General features: G+C 43.6%; 2 protein-coding genes across 9 annotated transcripts in view; one reads left to right on the forward strand and one right to left on the reverse strand.

The window, feature by feature from the left end:
- Dop1 (dopamine receptor, D1) overlaps nt 1-23,633 on the reverse strand; it is a 55,651-nt gene that overhangs the window by 23,139 nt on the left and 8,879 nt on the right. The window lies entirely within an intron of this gene.
- LOC143146389 (uncharacterized) overlaps nt 1-23,633 on the forward strand; it is a 104,437-nt gene that overhangs the window by 21,031 nt on the left and 59,773 nt on the right. For 2 of the 4 annotated variants that reach the window (XM_076310640.1, XM_076310644.1), the window contains exons 1-2: nt 957-982; nt 1,119-1,409. The exons of the other annotated variants lie outside the window; for them this stretch is intronic. The gene's annotated coding sequence lies outside the window, so the exon portion shown is untranslated. Of the gene's footprint in view, nt 1-956; nt 983-1,118; nt 1,410-23,633 lie in introns of those variants that run through there. 4 annotated transcript variants of the gene reach the window in all.

Genomic DNA, 23,633 nt, shown 5'->3' on the forward strand with positions numbered 1-23,633 from the left:
ACGCCGTTAGAAGCGCCGTTGCATCGATGCAACACACCCAAGTCGCGATTTCACGAACGTTGCACCTGTCCGCCACGATACCTCCCACGTGTATTGTTTCCCGGTGATTCACCTTTTTTCGTCATCCGAAACGCTTTTAATGATCTTGCGTCCAAAGCGATCTCAGTATCGCCTTTAAATGTATTCCGAGGCCTGCTGTTCCTATTCTAAAATAATTAAAATTAAAAATACCTAACCTATATTTTTCAGTCGATAATACGTCGATATAGTTTCTTACTTAAATTTAGTACAAGAAAAATATACTTGTAAAAGTATGTTTAAAAAAAAAATTGATGCCTTGGCTAGTATAATTATGTTCATTAATTTTTTTTTTTTGTAAAATCTGAACGCGAATGTTTCGCAATGATTTTTTTTTGCAATCACAAATTAATCCTTTCGATCAATCCGGATGGATAATTGATAAGTTGCTGTAACATGAAAAATTGGTATCGTGTAGATGATGTGCCCAGTGACGTGGTATACATACGACTATAAGTCGTGCCTATATCAATGATTGTGTTACTAGGTCTTGCGAGTGTTTTCTCTCGAGTCTTTCGAATGGGTTATTGTACAGCGTACAGTAACGTTTGCTCGAATTTAAGTAAATTGTTGATTGGGTCTACCGCGGAGCAGGTAGCGACTTTATACCAAGAATTGTCTCGACCTCGAGTCTCGACACTTTCGACAAGGGCAGGCAATAAACATAGTATTCCTCTTTCGTGCTTATTCCTGCTGTGTTTATCATTTGCGTCGAAGGTAAGACGCGCTCGGCGCGGGACGCCGAGCAGTGGGGGTACTGTTCGGGAATAGGTCGTTGGACTTTGGCTGTATTGAAATTTAACTACCTGCGTAGCGAGTTTGGATGATGTAATGTTCTCAGTTTGTGTGTCTCCGTTGGCGAGTATACGGTAGGAAGAATATAAGGACGGAATTTATTACTTAAGTGAGTTTTGCTACGCTTACTTTTCATAATATTGCTCTCCTCTCTCGGATAAATAATGACACATTTTGGATAGCTCAAGAATATTCGATTGCTCGTCAGGTTCAACATTGATCAATTTTTATCATTGTTCTTTCAGTATTCCGATACTATATCCAACGCTCTCGGTGAATATGTCCAGTTTGCTCGACTGGGGAAATAATATATCGAGCAATGTCAGCCATTGACCGTAGCCGTACCCTCCGATAGATAAACCTGCATGTGCACTGCGCGTGCATTATGCATGCGTGCCGCAGCGAACGCAGATATGTACGCGCCTTGCATTCACGAGGTGTGTAAAAATCGAAACAACCACTCGATCGAGAGAACATACTTTCTCCGGACGTTCTGTTTTCACCGATGTTTTCAGCTGGTAATCGGTTAAGTACAGGTTGGTTCTACAATTTCTTTGTCTTATTTTTAAACAATTTCTAAAACAAACGGAAAAATAGTCCGATAACCTTGAGACATATTACTGTAAATTTTTCCAATTCGAAAGATCGGAACATTATGGTTTATGAAATCGTTGGATAGATTCTTTTATGCTGTATAAGGATATAAATAAAATATAGGATGCCATTTAAAAAAGTATCGGTGACCTTAAATTCTCGTAAAGTTCGCGTCAGTCATTTTACATGGATGCGGTAATCGTTGGCGAATTGCATACTAATTTTCGATACTCCGATGATGATTGTTCTGTTTGTTGGTACCGGTCTCGCTGCTTTTTATGACTTTTTTCGTAAAATTCAACGTCTCCGCGATGTTTATCTACGAAGATAAATCTCCCAAGTGTCTCCTACCCGATTGTAAAATAAATGATTTTCCATGCGCCATGTATCCTCCACCGTACCACCGTACCACCGTGTCTCTATTTCCAACGCGTATCCTCGGCTCGCGGGTAATTTATGCAATATTCCGGGGCAATATTCTCGTGGGTTGTCTGAAAGTGATTCGCGGGATCGTGGAATTCGTATTGGAATCTCACGGATGCTTTTCGGAAATCTCTCCGTTCTCGAAATTTACGAATTATCCCAAGATCGTCGCGGTAGCGAAAATTAGCGACTATGGAACGTATCGCGGGAGTTATTTCTAATTAAAAGTTCGAAATGCTCGCGTCGTATTCCCGGAACAAAAAGTGTTCTGCGTGGCGCTCGGCCCACTCGCGAATTCTCCGCGAGATTGCAAGGTTAACGGTGTTACATCGTACGTGGAATTTCGTTGTATCGAGGGTAGAAAATTGGTCGCGTTCTTTGCGTTTGTTAAACGAATTCCAGAGGTCGGGCACTGTTTTCGAGCGGCCGTATGCGTCTAACCTTGTTTAGACGAGGAAATTATATTCCGTTTGACTCATTCGTCGGGACGATAATGGTACTAATATCGGTAAGCGTTTGACGGAGAGTTTAATCGATGGTGCGTCTGTCTACGTATTTGGCTCTCGAGTACACTTGTCCGCCAAGGACATTTCTCATCCCCCTCTTGGATTCACAGTGCGTCTGCTAGAATTTGCAATAGCAACCGTAACGATTAGCGCTATTTCGGGCGTCTCGGGGGCGGGGAACGGGATGACAAGATGCTGGTTTCGCGTCTACGTAATACCGGGCAACGTGTGCATAGCTTTTCAGTTTCGTGTTCGAGTGTGTAAGCGTAGATCGTGAACGGACGTCGCTACATCCTATTTTCGGTTTTTCCAGTCCCTTGCTTCAGCCTGAATTCCCGGTATTTTTATCGAAGCCGCTCGCCATGCTTAAAATCGATACCCCGATAATGCACGGACACTTGCAAATATGCAACGAAACGCGACGCTGTGCGGCGCGGTTCTTTTTCAGCTTTTCGATGCTCGTCCCCGACGTTCGATGCGTTTTGTTTATTTATTCATTTATTTTCCTTTTTTCGAAAGAGAAAGGGAGAGAGAGAAAGAGAACAATACGTCCATCGAGACTCTCGAGAAGAAGGGGGAAAAACTTAATTGGCAAACGAAAGAGGGAACCTGAATGAAAATTTCTTTTTCAAAGAATTTTCATCGAGTTGGTAGATTTTCGTTACACGATGCAACAACTGCGACAGTCTTGCAACTTACGCTGTAGTAATATTCCGTCGAAGAAAAATGCGAGTAAACGATCACTTTCGTCGAGTACTTCCTGAATAAATCACTTTTTGCACGCGTGCAAACCAATCGCAATAGCGATCTCGCGACACTACGTATGGTACCGTACCGTGAGTAAAGATGCTCGAAATCGCAGCGTGTTTCGTGTTATGTTCACCGTGAAAGCCGAATAATTCCATCAACGCGTTAAAAATATTTTCACGAGAATGAGAACGAGAATTTAAAAATATCATTTTTTGCTAAGTCTGCGGTCTTTAAATGTCAGTCGGTGGCTTCTTACAAAGATAGCCGGCGGTCGGTCGGTCTCGTATTTCACGCTTCGCTGGTTCCGATGGGGATCCCCCCGGTCGGTGGTGATAGCGATGATCGTACAACGAAGCGAATCCGGTGGTGGTGCAACGAGAGAATTCACCGTACTCGGGCGACAGTCGACCACCGTCCTCTCTTTTCCGTGCTTTAGGCCGGAATTGTACCGCGCAAAGGACTCGAAACGGTCTGCTCGACGTCGAGATTACTAATTGTAGACAGAACGAGGAAATTTACAAACAGGCCGGCAGCAATACGCGTCGACATACATTACACGCACGCCTCGCCGTTTCGTGCAGTTACCGTTCACGAGAGTCGTTGCTTGTTCATAAGTCACACACTCGTGGCTCGTTAACGGGACTAGTTTTTGGGCTGCATTGCGGTGGCCGCGCTGATCAAACGGTCCTTCATCTAACCGCTCGTACGCGTTTCCCTCGGTACCGAATCCTCGATAGAACGTCCGTGTTCGCGGTTTCAATCGACCTCAAAACGAGACACTGTATCTCGACATTACGCCCTAATGAAACGATTACGAAACAAGCGGGTAACTCTCAACGAACACGAACGACGGAGTTCATAGCGTCGAGGAGTAGTTGATTTAAAATAGTTTTCGCAAAATTCTTCCAGCTTACGTTTTATCCTCCGCAGTGTACGCAGTGTACCGTGAAATGAAACATCGCCTGTGCTTTATTATTCACCCGGTAACAAAAAAAAATTCGGACCCGTGCACGGGTGCATCCGGATAATAATTTTCAACGAATTTCCACTTGTAAGGTTTTATCGTGCTTCGGTTAATTTTACTCTTCGCGAGAAACGAAATGCAATTATCGACAGCGTGTCCAATTTGTTCGTAGATTGTCATCTTGCACGGTGTATTTTCTTAGGTTTAGTTTCTCCTATCTTCGATTAGTGTTCGCGTAACGAGCACGAGGTTTGAAAGCAGCCTCCGGATGTGCCGCGCCATTGTTCGAGGTATTCTTTGTACGATCGTATACAGAGTGGATAACCTGGCTCGAGTAACTGAATTTTTTTTCACAAACAGTGGACGAATAAACGTCCTTCTCAACGTGGTAAATCTTTCTTCAACGTAAGTTTTCAAGATGAACTTCAACGAACTAAAATAGAAGCATCTCTCTTTGCGATTGAACGATACGAATCCAATGCAATAAAATTGCAGGGTTGTGCACGGTGAGGAAAATTTTGATTGGTTCGTTAGTCGCGACAAAAGTCGGTTTGGACGGTCTACTTGTCTGCGAGCGATACAGACGCGCAATAATAATATATTCTCTGTACCGTTGGCGCGATGATATCCGATCCGAGTCGCTGTAAATTCAACACTCTCGGTGGAAGTCGGTGGTAGACGAAGCGCGAAACAGAAACGCGCTATGGCACTTGTGGTCAAAGTTGTCCCGCGTTTCGCCAGGATTCGAAGTTGGAAAATGGATGTCCGAAGTTGCAAGGGGGCAAGCTGGGTCCCAACCCGCTGAAATCTCGTCCAGAAGATCGTCGCTGGCTTATGCGACGGAAGACAAGTAGCACGGCGATCGATAACACAGACAGGGAGGAAACCGGAGAATCCGCGACAATGGTCACCAAAGAAAGGAAGGAAGGACGAGAATAGTGGCCAGTGGGCGTACGTTCTATTGTGCCTGGGATCGCAAGGATTTTCCCATAAATTTTCCTTCACCCTTCCGTTGAATTAAATATCGTTTATATCGCGATCGGGGCCGAAGACGTACAATGGAAACGTGCTGGCACGTGTTCTCGTTTAATCAGATTCGCGATCGAACGAACCGTGTATTCCCCGATTAGCCCCTGGTAATCGAGATTCGACGTTTTCACACAGAGAATGTGCCTAAAATACACGTTCCGCGATCCTTGTGTAAATTCCTTGATAGTTTCGAGAGGACGGTGAAACGTTTTTTTAATCTCTTGCTTCGTAATATCGAACGAGAATCGTGACATGGATTTCAGGTTAGATATTAGGTACACGAGTTAAGTTACGATCGTGATAGGGATTCAGGACCAATACGGAATGTTTAAAAGTAACATTTTTACGCTTTCGAGCGATCGTCGAAGAGATCGAGATCCTTGTTCAATTTTTGGTTCGATTATGGCACGGTGACAACTCAAGGCAACGGGTTAATTACCATCGAGGAAATTACTTTCTCGAACGCGATTACTTGTCGCGTTTACTTTGCAGCGTCCACGAGAATCGCGAACAAAGCTGTAAAAGGGTTTTATTCGGCGTGTTGACGTTGAAGATCGTAAAAAGTTGGTCGCGTACGTGCCTGGCGTACGCGGTATTTTTCTTTTCAGATGGGGTAATCGCGGAAGCGCGGTAAACGCGTTTACGATGTCAATTGCGTTGTTAGTATCGTCTATGGTAATTTTTTACTTTTAATGGACGACGAAAAAGCGATCCACGGGCGAAGTAAGTCGTCGCTGTGCAGCTTCTGTTGCTGGCACTCGATATACGTGAAATATTTTCAATTTGTTATTCCCTCTGATCGGGAGGGGAATTGAATTTTTATACCAGCGCGTAACGCAAAAGGACAGAAGAATCTGTTCCTGTTTATGATCGTTATTTTTCACCATTTGTGTGACGATCGATCGACGATAATGGCCAGCTTCTAATGTTAATTTTTGCCTACGTAAATGAGAGGTAACCCGCCGACGAAATGCTTCCGCTTAATCGACTGGAACATTGACAACCGGAAATTCGAGCCTGACACGAATTTCAGAAATAACAACGTGTTTATCGATGAAAACAAGCGCGTCGCATAATCAACGAGGAATTTGTGATCATTTTCCTGAAAGCAAAATGAAGAAATATTTCAGCGAAAATTTCACAATTCAGCAATTGTTCCAAGGGACGCGAAGTCTTCCAATTGGTAGAACGACATTCTCGTTTGCATTCTCCCACTTTGAAGTGTCTGTGACGCACTGTCTAATGTTGCTAGGCATTGAAAAATTGTTCAGTGTGATATACGCGTCACAAGAAACGAAAACTTTCAACCGCGAGTCATCCATGTTTTGCGTTTTCCAAGTGTACTCTTTTACCTCGGATATTATCCAGAGTTAATAGAATTCAACAGAAATCTCGGGGACATTATAATACAGATGCATCGTTTTTTGCGCGTTTGTAATACGTTTCTCGTGCACCGCGTGTGTCTCGCTCGCAGAGGATTTCTCGCGAAGGGAGGAGCGTAAAAATCGTTGGTACGAATTTAATCGCGCCACCGGAATGGGAATATTCTCCGTGACTTAACGGGATTACTCTTTTTCTGATTATTCCAATGAATATATCGTCGTGTGACGCTGTCGGCGGTCTCCGGGCAACTTTTTCATCGCGCGTCGCCCTTGCAACCGAGGCTGGATAAATAATCGCGGTTTGCCTCGGCTCGTCAACTTTTCACGACCTCGGTGTCGCCGATAAATTACGCGTCCCACGGAAGAGCCCGGTTGTCCTTCGAACCGGGGGTAATGGAAAGTTAAATTAAAAGACGCGCCCTCCCAACGAGAGGCAAACCCGTTTGTTTATAAACTTTTGCGTGATCAAGCCTCGCCCCACGAGTTACAGGTCGATCTACCCTCGTCCGTGTTCCGTGATATTCGAACAAGGGTAACAGATGGAGCTGGTAGGGGTGGAAGTTTGCTGTACCGCGGGGGGCTGGAGAACGCATCCAGCAACCTCCAGCTCCGACCCTTGGTCGCTCTGCACCATCGGTTTGCATTACAATGAGACGAGTATCGCACGGTCTGGCGCGTGTTCGCCCACTCGAGGATTACCTCAAACACCCCCCCACCTATATTTTGATTTCCACCAGGGCCGATAAAGGAGGCATCGAGTTGAAAGGAGAAAGGGTCGAGAGTCGAGGGAGGTAACTATGATCGAGAGAAACTATAAATATAAAAGAAAAATATAAAAATTTCCCCGGGACGTTGCGAGGGTATCCTTTTATTGGATCGGTTTAGGCAACGGAAGAAATTGTTTAGTATAATGTAACGATAAACTTTAACGCGAGATTCGTATACCGTGGGCTTCGATTCTAGAAAGTCGATAAGAAATTTTCTCGCAAAATTGGGAACGATTCGATGTTTCGCTACACCTGGTAGCCAGAATAGTCGCTCGAAAGTTTAAACGCAACGGGACCGATACCGACCCTCGCTTCTTGGTGGCTCGCTACAACCTCGATAAGCGTTCGTTACTCGAGAGTTTACGATCCGTCTTTGTTATCCAGATCAAGGGATTTAGAATGAAATACAGCCGCGACGAATCCCCGATCTCTCGTCGAAATCTGCTTCTCAAAAATAACACGTGCAGGTCGTAAACTCCGTCTTAGAAAATCGTGGATTATAATTCTGGAATTTTCCGACAATTTGAATAAATGTGACGGGACATATATTTCTCGAGGAAGGGACTACGAGCCTCTTATCTTTATTCGTGCTCGCCTTTGTCCCTCAGGAGATGCGATGTATAGACAAACACGGTATATCGTTCGCGTAAAGTTTGTGCACCGGAGAGCACCCGGGTTTCTAGTTCCATTTCCAATCGAGCCTAATAGACAACCAAACGCGATTCCCCTCTACGTCCTTGATATTGGAATTTCGAATTTCGAAGCTTTGCGATAGACAGGGTTCTTTGGCAAATCCATTTCGAGGGCTCCAAGAACTAATCGCGTCCTTTAAACGTTTAAAAAGTTTAAACAACGTTATCGATCCATTAGACATCTAACCACAGACATGTAGACAAGTCTAACCATCCGTTAGACTTACCACCCATATAGAAACATACGAATCACGATAGAAGAGAAACGAGGAACTTTTAACGTACGAAACAATCGTTAAACCGATTTGTTTTGAATTCTAACGAGGAAACATCTCTGCGATATAAACCCTTTGGTGAAATAAACGAAGTAATTCACCCCTTAAGAGGATAATATTCTATAACGTCGCCCTACTTAATAAGAGCTACCTACTCCAAGGGATATCGCGTACCATTCAAGATACCCTCGACGTAAACTATGTAAAAAGAAAAAATTTATATACGGAGTGTCCCCTGAAAGAGATGGTCTCTTTAAAGCAGATGATTCGGGCGGTAAAGTGGAGTGAAAAAAAGTACGCGAGCTTCGAAATGGCATTACAAACGACGATAAATATTGACTTTTTACAGCACCAGCTTTGACGTAATTACGTATCGATAAACCAAACTAATTCGTTAACAATGGGAATATTACGGGACGTCCGCTAAAGCATTCTATTTCCGTTTATTTTTCTTTTTCACGCTTGATGGATCGTCACGAAAAATTGGTACAGCGATCGCGCGTTATTATTTCGCGATGCCGTGCGCAATTGCGCAAAGCGTTTTATCAACTGCGATGGAATCGCGTGTATCGGAATCCATCGAATCACCCGCAGCGAGCGTTGCTGTAAATAAAACTCGGATGATAGTCTGTCGCGTGATCGATAAATGTTTGTCGTGTACCGTGCGGTAAGGAAAATCAATTTCCAGCAGGATCGGGTTTTATTAAACTACCGAATTCGGAGAAACGCATCCCACTGCGTTCGCGCTCGTAGGTCACGTTCGTGTGTTGAAACGAGAACGATTTAAAGAGATTTTTCAACGAGGAAGGTCTTCTCTTCGAATTTTTCTTCTCGTTCGGGACTCGTACCATAGGTACACACTGTACCGTAAAGTTAGGCGTCTCATCCCCGATGGAAATATCTTAAACTCTGAGAGCAAAAACGAGTAGAGAGTAAACATGCTTGCAATTGACGGACGGTGATTTACGAGACGCATCCTGGTAATACATTCGCGTTCTTGGGTGTTCGATGAAAGGGTTGCTGAAACAGTTCCCACAGCAGAAAGGATATGTATCGTGGCTCTTAAACCGAGACCGGAGAGAACGATCTTTTGTTTAATTCCGAGGAAACTTGTTCGTCTTGACGAAGAGAAACTGCAGGAAAGTGCGCGTAAAGCATTCGAGCCCTAGTTTCATGCTTCGTCGACAATTTTGGCACATATCGTATCCCGGGTCTAGCTGAGAGCTCAGAAGATGATTCCTTGGGTCGAGGGGATCGTGAACATTGTCGAGTAATTTTTCCTTGGTGGCTACTGGGCTTGGTAGGCATTTTTAGTTCGTGCTGTTCGGATCAGCGGTGTTACAAGCGTTAAAGTCACCCAATTGCGTATTAAATCGCAGTAGCAAAAATCACCCAAGATTTTTGCAACCGATCAAAGTCTACTTAGAACGAAATCAGAAACACTGGTCCAGGATGCGAAGAACGAGATGCAACCTTCTCGCGAAGGTACGTTGCACCCTTGGGGATAGGGTACACGATTCAATTCTTTATTTCCGAGCTCCTTGAAGGATGCGTATCGCCATAGAGCCAGGGTTTGATGAAAGCACGAACAGGGGGGGGATGTTTCTCTCGCGAAGAAACGCTTTGTATCGTTCCGCGAAGGCTAAACGAATGAGATAGAACAACCGTGAAATCGGGTTGGAATTGGCTTCAGGGTTTCTTTGTTCGTAGAGTGTCTCGGTCTCTGTAGAAGTTCTACCTCTCGCGTAACACAAAGTCTAATATTTGCAGACGCAATCGAAAGAATGCGAAGAATCCGAAGAATTCGAAGTTCTGGAGAATTTCGTTGGGTTGCTCTGGAATCTCGCGACGGTACAGAATTGAAAGGAATATGAGGAGTGTTTTACGATCGAGGGTGGAAAAATTTCATCCACGTTCACTCTTAAGTATTGTCAATGTAATGGATGAAAGAATAACAATTCGAGCGGTCTTGATCGAGTTGTTCGTTAAAACTTTTGGATTCTACGAACTGTGGATCACCTTTAGAAAATCAAGAAAATTAGTAACCGAAGGTTAGGCAACGAATACGAAACGTTTGCTACTTTCACCTTGAATAACACAATCACATCATTGGGGAGGTAACGTGTGTACAGGGTGAGTCAATACGAACAAGATTATGAATTACGAGCTATAAAAGGCGAGGGCTGAACGAATGCACGAAGCTTTCCACGAACAATGAAAGAACGTGGACCGTGGGTAAAGCTGTGTTTATGAATCCGTTGGTTACGCGAAGGGATGAATAAATAAACATCCACTCCTCCACCGAATGGACGGAGTTTGAAAGTTGGTCCGAAATTAGATTTGCAGCCCCGGTATTTGTTTATTCTGAAAGACACGTACTTGTCGGTTACGATGAAAGTAAACAAAGAAACACCGCCCTCCATTCCCTCTGTTCTGCCTCGTATCGAGAAAGCACCAGAAAAATGTGGCGGTGCGGCATTAAATGCAAACGAAAGGAATTATTTTCACGTTGAATCGATCGGTGGAGTGCGATTATTTAGACGCGATATCCGAAACGAGGAGATGTTAAAATCGTGAATGAAATATTTATTTATTCAATAAATTCGCTGAAGCTGGTTGATCCCTTTTTTTTCGTATCGTCGTCGAGTAAAATATTTCTCGGTGTTAACGATTACCGTATTGTTAATCCAGAAAGTTCCGATGGATCTTCCGCGCGACTTTTCTTATTTTCTCCGGTCGTTGCGGAGTTCGTTGTTGAGCTCTGTATTATTAATTAAAAAGTCGTATTAAAACCGCGGATTATTTCGCGCGAAAAAGATCGTTGGAAAAGGTCGGCGATAAGCTCGCGCTTTAAAATCTCTTCCTCTGCTTAATCCCTGGAACATTACATCCACCTATCTACCGTGAAGCGATTTAATCGAAGCTACGGTGCACCATTTATATTTTACGGAGATAGAAGGCGTTCCTGGTGCCCTCGGTATACCGAGTACTCTCATCGAATGCTACGGAACGTATCAATTCGAGATGATATTGCATCGTAGAGGAAAAGGAGGACGTCGTGACATTTCTGCGACGCACTGTCTAATTTTGACGAGCTTTGTCTCGTTCAGTGAACACTTGTCTGTACTAGTGTTCGGCCACAGAAGCGCAAAAGCTTTCAACCGGAAGTCACCGAGTTCTACCAATTGAAAGTCTCCCTTTTCCATGATGCGCGTCGAGTACCGGCAAGTATCGCGTCGTCGAACGTATATCTAACGAACGATTGATATCAAATGCTAAAAAGCGATACGAACGGAACGATAAAGTATGTGCGTTCTCGTAACGTCGAGATACGGAAGATAACGGAGAACTCGGGCGGCCAGCATCGAGGTAAATTATTTCGTAAAAAAGGAAAAGAAATTGATCGTTGCGGAGGAATCGAGCGCGTTCAAGTGCTCGTATAAGCGATGGGAATAGTTGATGCGCGTTCGCTGTTTATTCCGGCCGGAGCAAAATTCAGTTTCCTGTTCGCGATTTCGTGCAGCTGTTGCCGAGCGTAACGTCGATAGGTTCGCGCGTTTCGATTGCAGAAAGTAAATGAAGTGGCTGTCCAAACCGGTGGGTCTCCGACGATACCTCACGAACGAACTCGCAGAATAGGAAGCCAACCAGCTGGAAAATTAGTAGAGAAAACCGAAGAGGGGCTAGCTATTGCACGAGAAACGGAGCACGGTTAATGCTTACGACGTTTCACATTTTTCGACGGCCATCGAAGTTCAATCGTTCCCCTTTTTCAACTTCGAAAAGGTGTTTAACCCTACGCTTCGTAACGTATAACGAATGATACACAATTCGCACTCGTAGACACTTTACCGATCTCACGTGAGCGATAAAAGTCCCGTTGAAACGATCGAATCAATTTTTAAAACTCGATTTACCAACGGTGAACATTTTACTAGGTTTTGAATTTTTTAGAAACAATGATCTCTGTTTAACGATGAATAATATTGTGTTACGCAACTCGTTCGTATTTATCGCATACCGTATAGGGTGTCGCGCTTGATGCGTGTGAAATGTTTTTTTTTAGATTCTTTAGCATTTTCGTTCATCTTTCTTTTTAAATAATTCTTTTTCATCCAGAGCCAGGTTAATCCTCGACGAATGTACGGCCGTGTTTGGTCTACGTGCCGAAATATCTGCATTAATACAGGGATGATCCAAAGTTTAACCTTTTGTAGCTATGATTCACGAGAGTGACCGAGTTTCCCTAGACTTTCTATTATGAAATCGAGCTTTCAAGGGGGGCCGTTAAAAATTACCGGAATCGTCGAAACTTTCGTTGCTCTCTTTGAAAAGCGGCTTAAGACTCGATTAACTCCGGCAACTATTTTGTACGCTCCTCACGATCCGGGGATAAAATTAATATCGTTCACCGCGAGAATGGGGGCCATCGCGTGATAGATGTTCAAGGAGCGTGTCTTATCGTTTGTTTTGCGTAACGAAACGTTTCGGTTGGGCTACTCTGTATATCCAACAACGTAGAGGAGTTGCTAAAATCGTACGAGCCAAGGTATTTCGTATTCGATGCTAATTTCTACGCGAATATTTGAAAATTGTTGAACCAACTAATTCGTTGTAAGCTTCTTCGTGTCTCAACGTAACATCCATAATGCAAAAAATTTGATCCACGAGAAATATCGAGTCTTTTATAAAAAGATAGAAAATATAAACTACCCTGTTCGAATTTGAAATTTTAAAAACTTTCATAAATATCAATGTTTTCTTCGTACTTGCTATCGTTTGGTTTTTTTTCTCTATTAGATTCATTAAATGGCAACGAGATTGGGGGAATACGACTTAGGTGACGCATCGGGCAACCTTTCCCTCGCTTGTTCTCGGTAGCCGGTAATTAGAAGGTTTAATTGGAAAAAAAATCCCCGACACGGTTGCTAATAAGATTTGCAAGCACTGCACGCGACGCAACGTGGCCGTAAACGAGAATTTGTTGCCAACGCTGACGTATTTTTACTAATTTAAACGAGACGTTCGAGATGAAAATTGAGTAAGCCAAACCCGGATGTGCACGTGGTGGATTCCCACCTGCACACTGCGTATTCGTTAGCGTCGAAGTAAACATTAACGAACTGCCCATTAACGCGAGACCAATCGCTTCGCTGTAAAGTCCACCTCTACGCGATAGGTGTGCTTTCTTTACGAGTAAAACGCTCCCGTGTGTACTAGAATTTAAATATCGCTTCCTCGTGCCAATTCGGAGATTATGTTAATCGACGGGCGAAAGTGCGTTTATGAGCGCATAAATTTGAAATAATCGTAAAAAAAAGTGAAAACAGCGAACCACGGGCGACACTGAATCGTTTTCGAACGGAAAGTTTATTTCGTGCGCGGTTAAAGTGTCGTTTGACGTTTTAAAGCCTCCTTAAGTTGCTCTAAACGCCACCGCAAGCACGCGATTAATTGTCACCGTTGTAACGTCAACGTTACACGTGTCGATACCCGTTTACCACGTTGTTTACTATCGTAGGTAGAGAAATTCCCTAATTAATCACCTTCTCGCGCACACCCGCATTTTCTCGCCGCGTTAAGAACACGGTACTGTTCCAACGACCAGACCGCGTACAACGTAACGATTTATGCGAAAAAAACTGTATTACCGTTAAACGCGTACACGTACGTAGTTTACGCGTTCGTTTAGGAAACAAAGGACTTTCGACCTTACTGCCGTTCGTTCGACTGTGCGTTGTTTAATTAAACGGCATAAAGTTCGCGCGAGTTGAATAGTGCAATTTAGAGATGCAATCTACGGGAACGCGCATCTTCACGGTGGGGAAATCCACCGTGTGCTCGTACATTTTTGTCGAAACGGTGATTTATCGTAAATGCGTTCTTGCGAAACGAAGACCGTAGCGTCGATCTTTGAGAAAAGAAAAAAAAAAAAAAAACACACACAGGCATCGTTGAGAAAGAGAAATCTATCGGTGGCTCGTTTGTAATTTTTGTTTCGAAACGATGATTTTTTTCTCGTAAATGAAACATGAGTATTACCGAGAACAGGATTGATGAACACGGTTAACGGACAGAGGTTACGCGGTTAGTAACGGGCAAGTGACGCAGATAGATCGTTATCGAAATGTCTGCATCGGAGCTAATTATTTGCTTATCAGTCGCAGCGTAATCACCGATGTTTGGGATCGAGGGTAACCCGTGCCCGAGTACTCGCCGATATTAGAGGATCCAGAGGGTGTTCCTCTACCACAAATTGCAAGTTCTTGCCTCACGAACCCGTCATCCTGGACACTGATTAATTAATTATTGCAGCCAGGAAGATCGCCGAGAATTGTTTCTCCCTAGCGTAATTTTTTCCCACGTAAATAGTACGCTCAATGAAATTTGCTGAGTCAACGCGAACGAGCTGAAACTTTTAACCTTTTGCAGGAGATTAACGATGGAATCTCGTAATTTCCGTTGTAATTATCCATAGCAACTCGTTGAATCGTGTAGAATTCTTATTGCTTCGGGATATTTCTCATGTAAGCCCTTTAATTTAATTAATTATTGTAATTTCCAATGTTTACCAGGATCCCTTTAATGAATGCGTATTCGAGTCGCGTTTGTTTCGTTTACGATGCTCGTTTCACGCGAGTGTACACACGTACACACACATATGTATATACACGAGTTCGCGAGGGCACTTTATTTCGATTGCCGTATCGCGAATCATTTTTCCAATGGATTTTTCCGTTAAATAAATGCAGTTTTGACGTTCGTACGAATTATACATTTTCATGGGCTATTTTCGGATTTTTTCAAATAATTCACCAATTTGTTTTTCACCCCGATAGGTCATTGTTCGTTCCGTTCGATTGTTTCATAGTTGTCTTTTTTCCTTTCGTCGGTTTCATTTCATCCAATATCTCAACTCGGTTCTGTTTCATCGATGCCCGTTTAATTAAAGCCGGAAGTTTGCCCCGCGAAAGTTTATTAGATTAAATTCCCTTCGAATGGTGGCTGATCTTGGTGCTATTTCGGGCTGGCTCGCATCGGTCGGTAATAATTTATGAATACAAGCGACCGAGCCGAATTCGTAAATAACCATCCATTAACGAGGCAACAAAGAGATCTCCCGAATAAATATACAACGGTGTTTTTCCATCGAAATTTAATTTCCGAACGCCGATCGATTGTTTCTTTATTATTTATCTTGATAGCTTGGAACTGATGAATTATCTACTCTTTCGTTCGAACAATGCACGCGTTCAATAATACACCAGGTGCACGAGAAAATAATTACCACGACTAGACAATGGCATAGATATCCTCGGTAGTTGTGAAAGCTAGAAATATTCGATAATTTCTCGGCGTACTTATTATTTGAAAGTTTTTGATATTATTTAAAGTACTCGTTCCTCGTAAGTGTCTCGGTCCTCGTAGTCTGTATTCTCCAACGGAGAAGAAACTTACGAGTAAGTTTGGAAGATTGGTCCCCGGAGACCACCGTGACCCTCGACGTAACAACTCTCTGCCTGCTACAATTCAGAGTCCTTTATTCTAACAATTTCTTCCTTGCGGCAACAATTTCTACTTTACAATCTATTCAGTGTGTCTCACAGACGTTACACCATCGCTCGAGGTGTACCATTAACCAGTGACTCCGATACGGTACACAGAAGGTTAATATTCTCTCTCGATTTCGAATCAAGCTATTCAAACGTTCCAGGTTCGGTGGGCTCTTCTTCCGATTCATGAACCGAGCAGACCAATTCATTAGCTCGTTCCATCGGACAAACACGGCCGATGTTTGGGTAGGAATTCCAGCGAGGAGGGAAACCTGGGACGAGCACGACGAAAAACAGTTTGCCGCGATAAAACTTTCCGGAATAAAAAAAAAAAAAAAAAGTCCATTTTCCTCTGGATACATTGCGAACGAAGGGTCTTTTCGCTCTCGGCGATGGTGTTACACGCGCGAAGAGAACTCTGAAGCTCGAGGGCTGATAAAATAGGGACACTGGTGAGTTCGTTAATTCAGGTAGGCCCCTTAATTCTTTCCCGCTGGTCGATCGAGCGACCGAATAAAGGCTAACGGGGACCAGGTAGCGTGGAATTGAAATTTCCCTCGGACGGTTTTACGGTTTCGCGGCTCTTTCTGTTCCATCACTCTTCTCTTTAGCCGCCATCCTCTTTCCCAACCATAGTGCAGATTAAGAGCACTGGTCGAAAGTTAATTCGAGAAGACCTCGTGCCCCGAGTGATAAGTAATGGTCATTTGGATTTGCTCAGAGTTGCATCTAGACTCCATTCTGAAGGATCACTTTCACGCGAGGACAATTCCTGCCATTTTTATACGAGTCCTTCGTTATTTTAGTGCCTAGAAGATTCTGAATTCTATGGAAAAATCCTGATGGGAGTAGTTATTACCAGCGTGTTGAAAATCTAAAAGAATATAAACGATCCAGGTTGCGTTCAGGTAAAACGACGGTTCGATGTGGAATACCAGACTCTCGATTCCCTTCTTTGGAATTTTTTGAAGAATCTACGCCAATAATGCTCCAAACTCTAGAGCAATCGAAGGAGAACGTATATTTCCCTGGAAAATGCACTCTAAAAATCTAACTGGTATCGTTTTCCAAGTTTACCTCCCGACCATCGATAAATAGAGTATATACACAGAGCAGCAGTCTTTTATTTCCTTCCGAAGTTATTTAAAAGCAAAATATCGTATCTCTATCGCGAGATACAGCATCACGATTCTGATTCTGTATATCCTCGGGCGGCCCGCAGTTGGACTTTTTTCGAATCGAAACGAAACGTAGAAACAAATGGTAATGTTCACACAGCAGCTGCAGAATTGCTCGTTCGCAATACGAGAGTGCTACGCTCGGTAAATTTATTACGTTGGTACAAAACATGCTATCATTTATGCGATAAAAGAGTTTTTCCGACTATGGTGAAAAATTGTAAAAGCAAAATGCCGAACAATTACGTTTGGGGAAGGGAGAACGCTCGAAGGTGTTTCAAATTATCTTCCGTACACGTGACGTATATAAAATAATATCGATAATTGAATTCGATAATTAATGTATCGAAATCTATCGGTAGTTCTCGTGTTGAGTAAATCGTGGTTTGGCGTTGAAATTTTGGTGGGAGAGTTTTCCGTACCGTCGACCGAAAACCAAACAATCGATAGCATAAAATTAGTCGACTATTGTATCGCAAGAGTATCTTCTCGTCGTCCGAGAGACAGCCAACGATAACGTCAAGCGTAAAGCGAATCGAAAGAAACGGAGTTTCCTCGTTATTCGTCTTGTTTCGATTATCAAGAGGGGGCTGGCGGTCTTTACAAATCGACGATTCGACGACGAGGTCTCTGAACGCAACAGACGCACCTTGAAAGACCAATCTTTAGCTCGCCACGGTGCAATCCCGTGTCTTCCTCGATTACAAATTTAATATCCCGGGCAAAGACTCGCTTTGCCACTCGAGCGATTTATTCAACGCCGCGGTACGCGGAAGATCGGGAGCTTTTATTTCTCTCGGTGCTGGTTGGTTCCCTTGGCAACCTGGTGCACGATAGAAAAGCACGAGTTTTGCATCCGATACAAGCTCCGAGCAGTCGTGCTCTCGATCCTCGACGAAGAATACATTAATATTTCACGAAGTACGAGAAGTTGCGTTAACCGGTAGAAACTGTTGTAATTAAAGCGTTCACTACGGTAAAGTGGAACAAGAAGCGGCTGATAACGAATACAGCTGGAATCGAATCGGTGCAACGATTCTCCGGGGAGATGCTTGAACCGAAGAGGGGATGGGAAAAGTATCCGAAACAATGTGGTTGTTTTATGGCGGCCAATAAATTCGTCGCACAAAACGACCAGGATTCGTAGCGGCCCGCGGCCATTCCAACGTAATTTAACATCGTACAGGGCTTCCGTCGGTTACATTATCATTTGCGATCGCACGAACCGACCTTTAGAAACGTTGCATCCGTTATCGCCCCCTCTTTTGCATCTCACCGATTGGACACTCGAACCGACGAGCAATCGAACGTTCTTTTTGCTGCTTTCGCTTCGAGCGATCATCTTTATCGGGCTACCGACCGTGTAGCTGCACAGACGGCGGAGAAATTCGGGGAGAAAGTCAGTTTTTTCGCTCCTTTGATGTTTCAATTTCATCTAGATCGTTTGCCGACGCTCGACCTATAAATTCGATACATTAATATCGTTGACGGTTGAAACGCGCACGGATGTTCTATATGCAACGACCGGTAAACGTGTCACGTCGAACAGATGATAAATACGACAACCGAGTGCACTTTGATCTTTGTAAAATTAGAAATTAGCGACTTTCCTCGTTGCGTTATGCGGAGCACTGTTAAACGTATGTTACGCGGTGGGTAGGTACAGAGTGAATCGCTTCTTTTCACGAATTATACTATTTCGAGGGAGCTTCGAGGTATCCGATTTTAATCTGTTTTTGTTCGGCCAGCGGGTATCTAGGCGAATCCAATCTTAATACGAATCCCATTAATATTCTCCATTTACCTACGTACACTCTGTCTTCTGCTCGCTGATCTGTCTTCGTCGAAGGGGCACAGTTAAATAAATAAATATTTCAGGAAGAATCATCTGGCAAGAGTTCCATGTAAATTTCGGTATCCCGAACGACTTTCCCATTAAATTCGACGCGAGCCGTATCGGACAAGGAATAGGCGATTTCGAGTACAGGAGGCCTATAATTCTCGTTAATTTTCCAGTGAAATTGCTCGTTTCGTGCCTTGTAAACGTATTCGGCTTAAACGGACTTTACGAATTCTACTCGTGGACGCTGCTAACGAGATTATCAAACGGAATTGTAGCGTCCAGTCGGTACTATTCCCATCGCGGCGTTATCTCCTTCTTTCCAACTATCCCCCATAAATCGAGAGACACGTCTGGTCACTATTGTCACGTTCCATTCGATGGAACAGTTGTCCAAGAGATACGATGACTTAGCAGAGTTTAGTCTACGGTAGTTTGTACAGTTGTTTTAACACTTTCACGGCCCGTGGATACGCAATAAATGTTAATTCTACCTCTTGTGGAATTTCTTGCGAAGCAAGATGAAAGGATCACCTTAGCCAAGGGAACTAAAGAACTAGCAAAACGTTGGCTCACGTTCGTAGTATAAATCTCTTTATTTAAATTTAATGCTCGTGTCCACTATCTTTAAGAGTCGAGGATCAAAAGGAGATCATTTTGTCAAGGGGAATGTGGTCAAGTAGGAGACTGACTAAAACGTTTGACCAATCCCGAGTTGTTTCTGCTGAAAGTAATTATTCTTTTCCCTTGTGATACACACGCGTTTTCTCGAAAAGCAAAAATACTCGGACCGTTTTCTCGAAAAGCACGTCTCGCGAAAAAAATTTGATTCTATGTTTTCGATTCATTTGTTTCGGTCATTCACGTAGAATGACCGTACCTAGGTTTGTATCTTGATATCTCAGCGATGCGCATTATCGTCTCCGTGACGTACTATTTTTCAAATTAAATCGTAGGCGTCCGTTGATCTTAAAAGCGACTCGACTCACCCGTGTGTTCAGGAGATCGTGAACACGTTCGATCGTGCGTAACAATCGTAGCGAAAAATTGCTGCGAACGTCCCTAAGAGTTAGGAAATCTCGGTTAACGGAAACCCCGTGAATTAACCTTTGGGAAACGGTCCGCTTCGAAGGAGAAATTTTATTCTACGAGACCCTAATAGGGAAGAGCACCATATTTCGTGCTGGTTATGGCACGCGAGTGGAGAGATGGCATCACGGAAACGCGCGCTCTGGCAAATCGAATGGTAATTAGATCGAAATGCAAATTGCACGTGCGGTTCCGCGAAATATTAGGATGATTGCACGTTAGCATAATTTATCGCGATGCACGCACTCCGTTCGTTTCCTGTTCCTCCGTAAACATTAATTATGTCGTTAAACGATTTTATTGCGATACCAGAACGCGAGCGAGGACAGTTGCGCGGGGTAGGCTCGGTGAACGGTGACAGTTTTACGGACAGAGTTTTATTTTTTTTTCTCAATGCTAGCAACAGACGTCTCGTCGTGTCAATGTTTTAATGGTCGGTTACATTTACTCGATATGTACGTTAACGCTGAAAGTGTCGTAAAGTCGAGAGTCAGCAGGTGTTTCCCATAAAGAAGTCCATAGGATTCGCGTTAATGCGCGATAAACGCGTACCCTCGTCTCTGCAACATTTTTGAGCGATAAGGGACGTCTATTTTGTCTTTAAAGCGGGGAGGAATATCGTCTCAGAGTTTAACTATATTCTCTCTCTTTCTTCGCACTCGAATCTAAATGCAGGATGTACCAAACAAGAAAACCGTGAAATTAATTTATCAGCGGTCTCTTATTTCTTTTGGAAGTTATTGAAAAATGTGGAACTAATATTTGCGACATTCTGTACTTTTCTTCGCGCGATAATTATTATCGGACCAGATCGTAGATTCGCGGGACCAACGAAATCATTGTTAAGATCGATAACGAACACGGAAGATAACGTAAAATTCAGAGCCTAGCGAGATCCGGGGGCAGGAAATAATGGCACAGGATGTTATCTTCGGCGATTAAGAGAACCCTGGAAAGTTGCCGGCTTCCCCGGATAGTTGAAATATTATCTGGATCAGGAAACTGGAGGTATCCTGCCGTTGCTTCCGATCGTTAAACAAACTTGCCCGATACCAGTGCCCGAATAATTGCAATCAACCAAGTTAGCTTCAAGTTTCTCGTTGATATTAAAACGGGTCGTTCGATAGACTTATCCCGAAGATTGTTACTCTAATATTTAAGGGTCATGGCAGCTAGAAGGTGCATAACTAAATTAAAAGCATCACGATCCATAGTACTCGGAACTTTAGTCAATGCCCCATGGTGTGTAAGGATGAAATACGTGGAGATCTATCGTAACGAACTTCTTCTCAAACAATACACGTTGTAACTATTATACAGGTGATTCTCCAATCGAAACTAGTCCAAACACGGTGTAAGTTGAAGAAATTTTACTATTCTATTATTTTCGCTATCTTGGATATTCGAATTCGTTTGTACTCATTTTGATCGGGAGAACCTTATCGATTCGTTGACAATACGTTGGGTGAAAATGAACAAATTTTAATTTTCGTAATCGAAGCATCTCCGCTATTTTTTTTCTCACCTTCTCTCTTATTTCGATGTAAGCGGGAATTACTCTATTACGTAATTGCATCGAAGAGATCTCCCGTAAATAGTATAAAGGGTTACGAGCTTCCATAACGTTGAATAGAAAACCGGTTACGGAAGTTTGAACTTGAACGGATCGACACGGATTATTTCCGACAGAAGCACGGAAACTTCCATTTCCCGAACAACCAGGAGCACGGAAACACCTCGCGAGATAAAACGAGCAACCACGCTTCGAGAGGTCTGTAATTCGTGAAACAAAGACATACCGACACGTCGGATTGATTTTCAATCGAGTTCGGAGTCGGTAAAAATTCCCAACGCACGAAAACGTGTCTGTCCCCGTGTTTGTTTGAAAATTCGACTCTTTCGGTTTGGTTTCGCGTAATCCTCCAACACGATCTGTTTGACGCGCAGTGAAAAAAAGAAAAAAAGGCGAGAATAAGGGAGAACGAGTCGGCGACGAAAAGCCAGCGAGATTTTCTTGCGAGGAATTCTTTCGGACGTTGCTTCAGGACCTAATATCGTTTTACTGTTATGGTCGGCGTCCAAATAAAATATCGATGAGGCGGAAAAACGTAACGAAGGTTTCTCTCGCCTTGTGAACGCCACCGATTCGTTCGTGGTGTTCCCGAACAGCGTTAGAGAAGGTGTCTCGCGAAAAAAGGCCTCCTTGATGTCATTGCCACTTTAAATAATGGGAAGAAACGTATCTTGCAAAAATTGTACCGCTTCGAGGGGAACTGTGGATCGTACGGCTTGGGTGAGCTGTGATTTCAATTGTTTCTTCGAAAGTGAATTTTAGAATCGAAAGTATCAAGGTACATTTGTTTTAGAATTAATCCCTCCAGTTTGGTGTCCAACAACGACGTAATAATTCACCTATCGTATAATAATCTTCGGAAGTAATGGTATTTTAATGGTCCCTTAAAAGTCGTGTGCTACAAGGGCCGACTTACGGGCAAAGTTATACATAACATCGATGGTATAGGGCAGTTATATAACTGCTGACGTTAGACGTCGTGTAAACGCCATTTTACGACGATGTAGTAACTCAAAGTCGTTTGACGAAGAGGATTAGGGTTGCTACATCGGCGCTACGAGTACGTGCAAATGATCACGAGGAGGGCCATGCGCGATAACGTCGTTAAAAATTAAGCAAAATTAATCGAAGTTGATTGGACAGGTGTATACAACGAGGTGGCTTCGAGCCGACCTTAAAGTATACGAATACGAATACTGAAAATGGAAACTAACCACTATTTTTCGTTATTTAATTCCATCTTATACGATCGTGTACAATTAAATTGTCTACGAATAAAAAGACCATCGACTTTTCAAACTCGTAAAAGTATCTTCCCCCGAAGAATCGAGTGCTAGCGCAGGTCTACTTACGAGGTCAAATATCGTCCGAAAATCAGGAAGCAACCACATCGGTCGGGCCGGGTGGGATCGAGTTTTCCACGAGTCGGATGGAAGTATCCGGGAGAAGAAGCACCGAGGCGTTTCCTACGGGCGGAAAAATTGTTCCAACGGGACGGAACAAATTTCCGTTGTAAACGGAGAGGGAGGACCGAGCGCGAGATGGAGCGAGACGGCTCGGGCGCTGTTGCAGATGACGATAAAAAAATGAAAGAGTTCCGGTCCGCTCGGCGGTCGTAATTAAATCCCATTTATCCTGATTGCGATTCGACGACCAGGGGGACAGAGAAGCGACGAATCATCGCTGGAAATACGCGAACGATTCGATTGGGAGAGCTTCGGGACCGTTGTCGCTCGGAATCCTCGTTTCGACGATCGCTCCGAGTCGACACCGATTTATAGCTCGATTGGATCCCGATTTCGCGGTACCGATAAATATCAACGACGAACGACTTACCACCTCGTACGGATCGGGAGAATTCGGCCTGCAATCGGGGAAACAACAGCTTAGGGGGTTCGAAACATCGTTTCCGTTCCGTTGCAACGACGAAAGAATAATCCTCGCTCTCGAGAAGCCGTCGTGATGAACATTTACTTAAGAATTCCCTTGTCACGTTCCCTGGCAATTTTCCCTTTCTTTCTCACGAGTCTCGAGAAGTAGGGAAAACACTGGGCAACAAAGAGAGACAAAGGGGGAGAGAGAGAGAGAGAGAGGAATTTTCAGAGGAAAACACGTAGCCGTAATTGGAGATCGTAAATTGTTAGT

This window comes from Ptiloglossa arizonensis, chromosome 4 (assembly GCF_051014685.1).
Source record: "Ptiloglossa arizonensis isolate GNS036 chromosome 4, iyPtiAriz1_principal, whole genome shotgun sequence".
Lineage (NCBI taxonomy): Eukaryota > Metazoa > Arthropoda > Insecta > Hymenoptera > Colletidae > Ptiloglossa > Ptiloglossa arizonensis.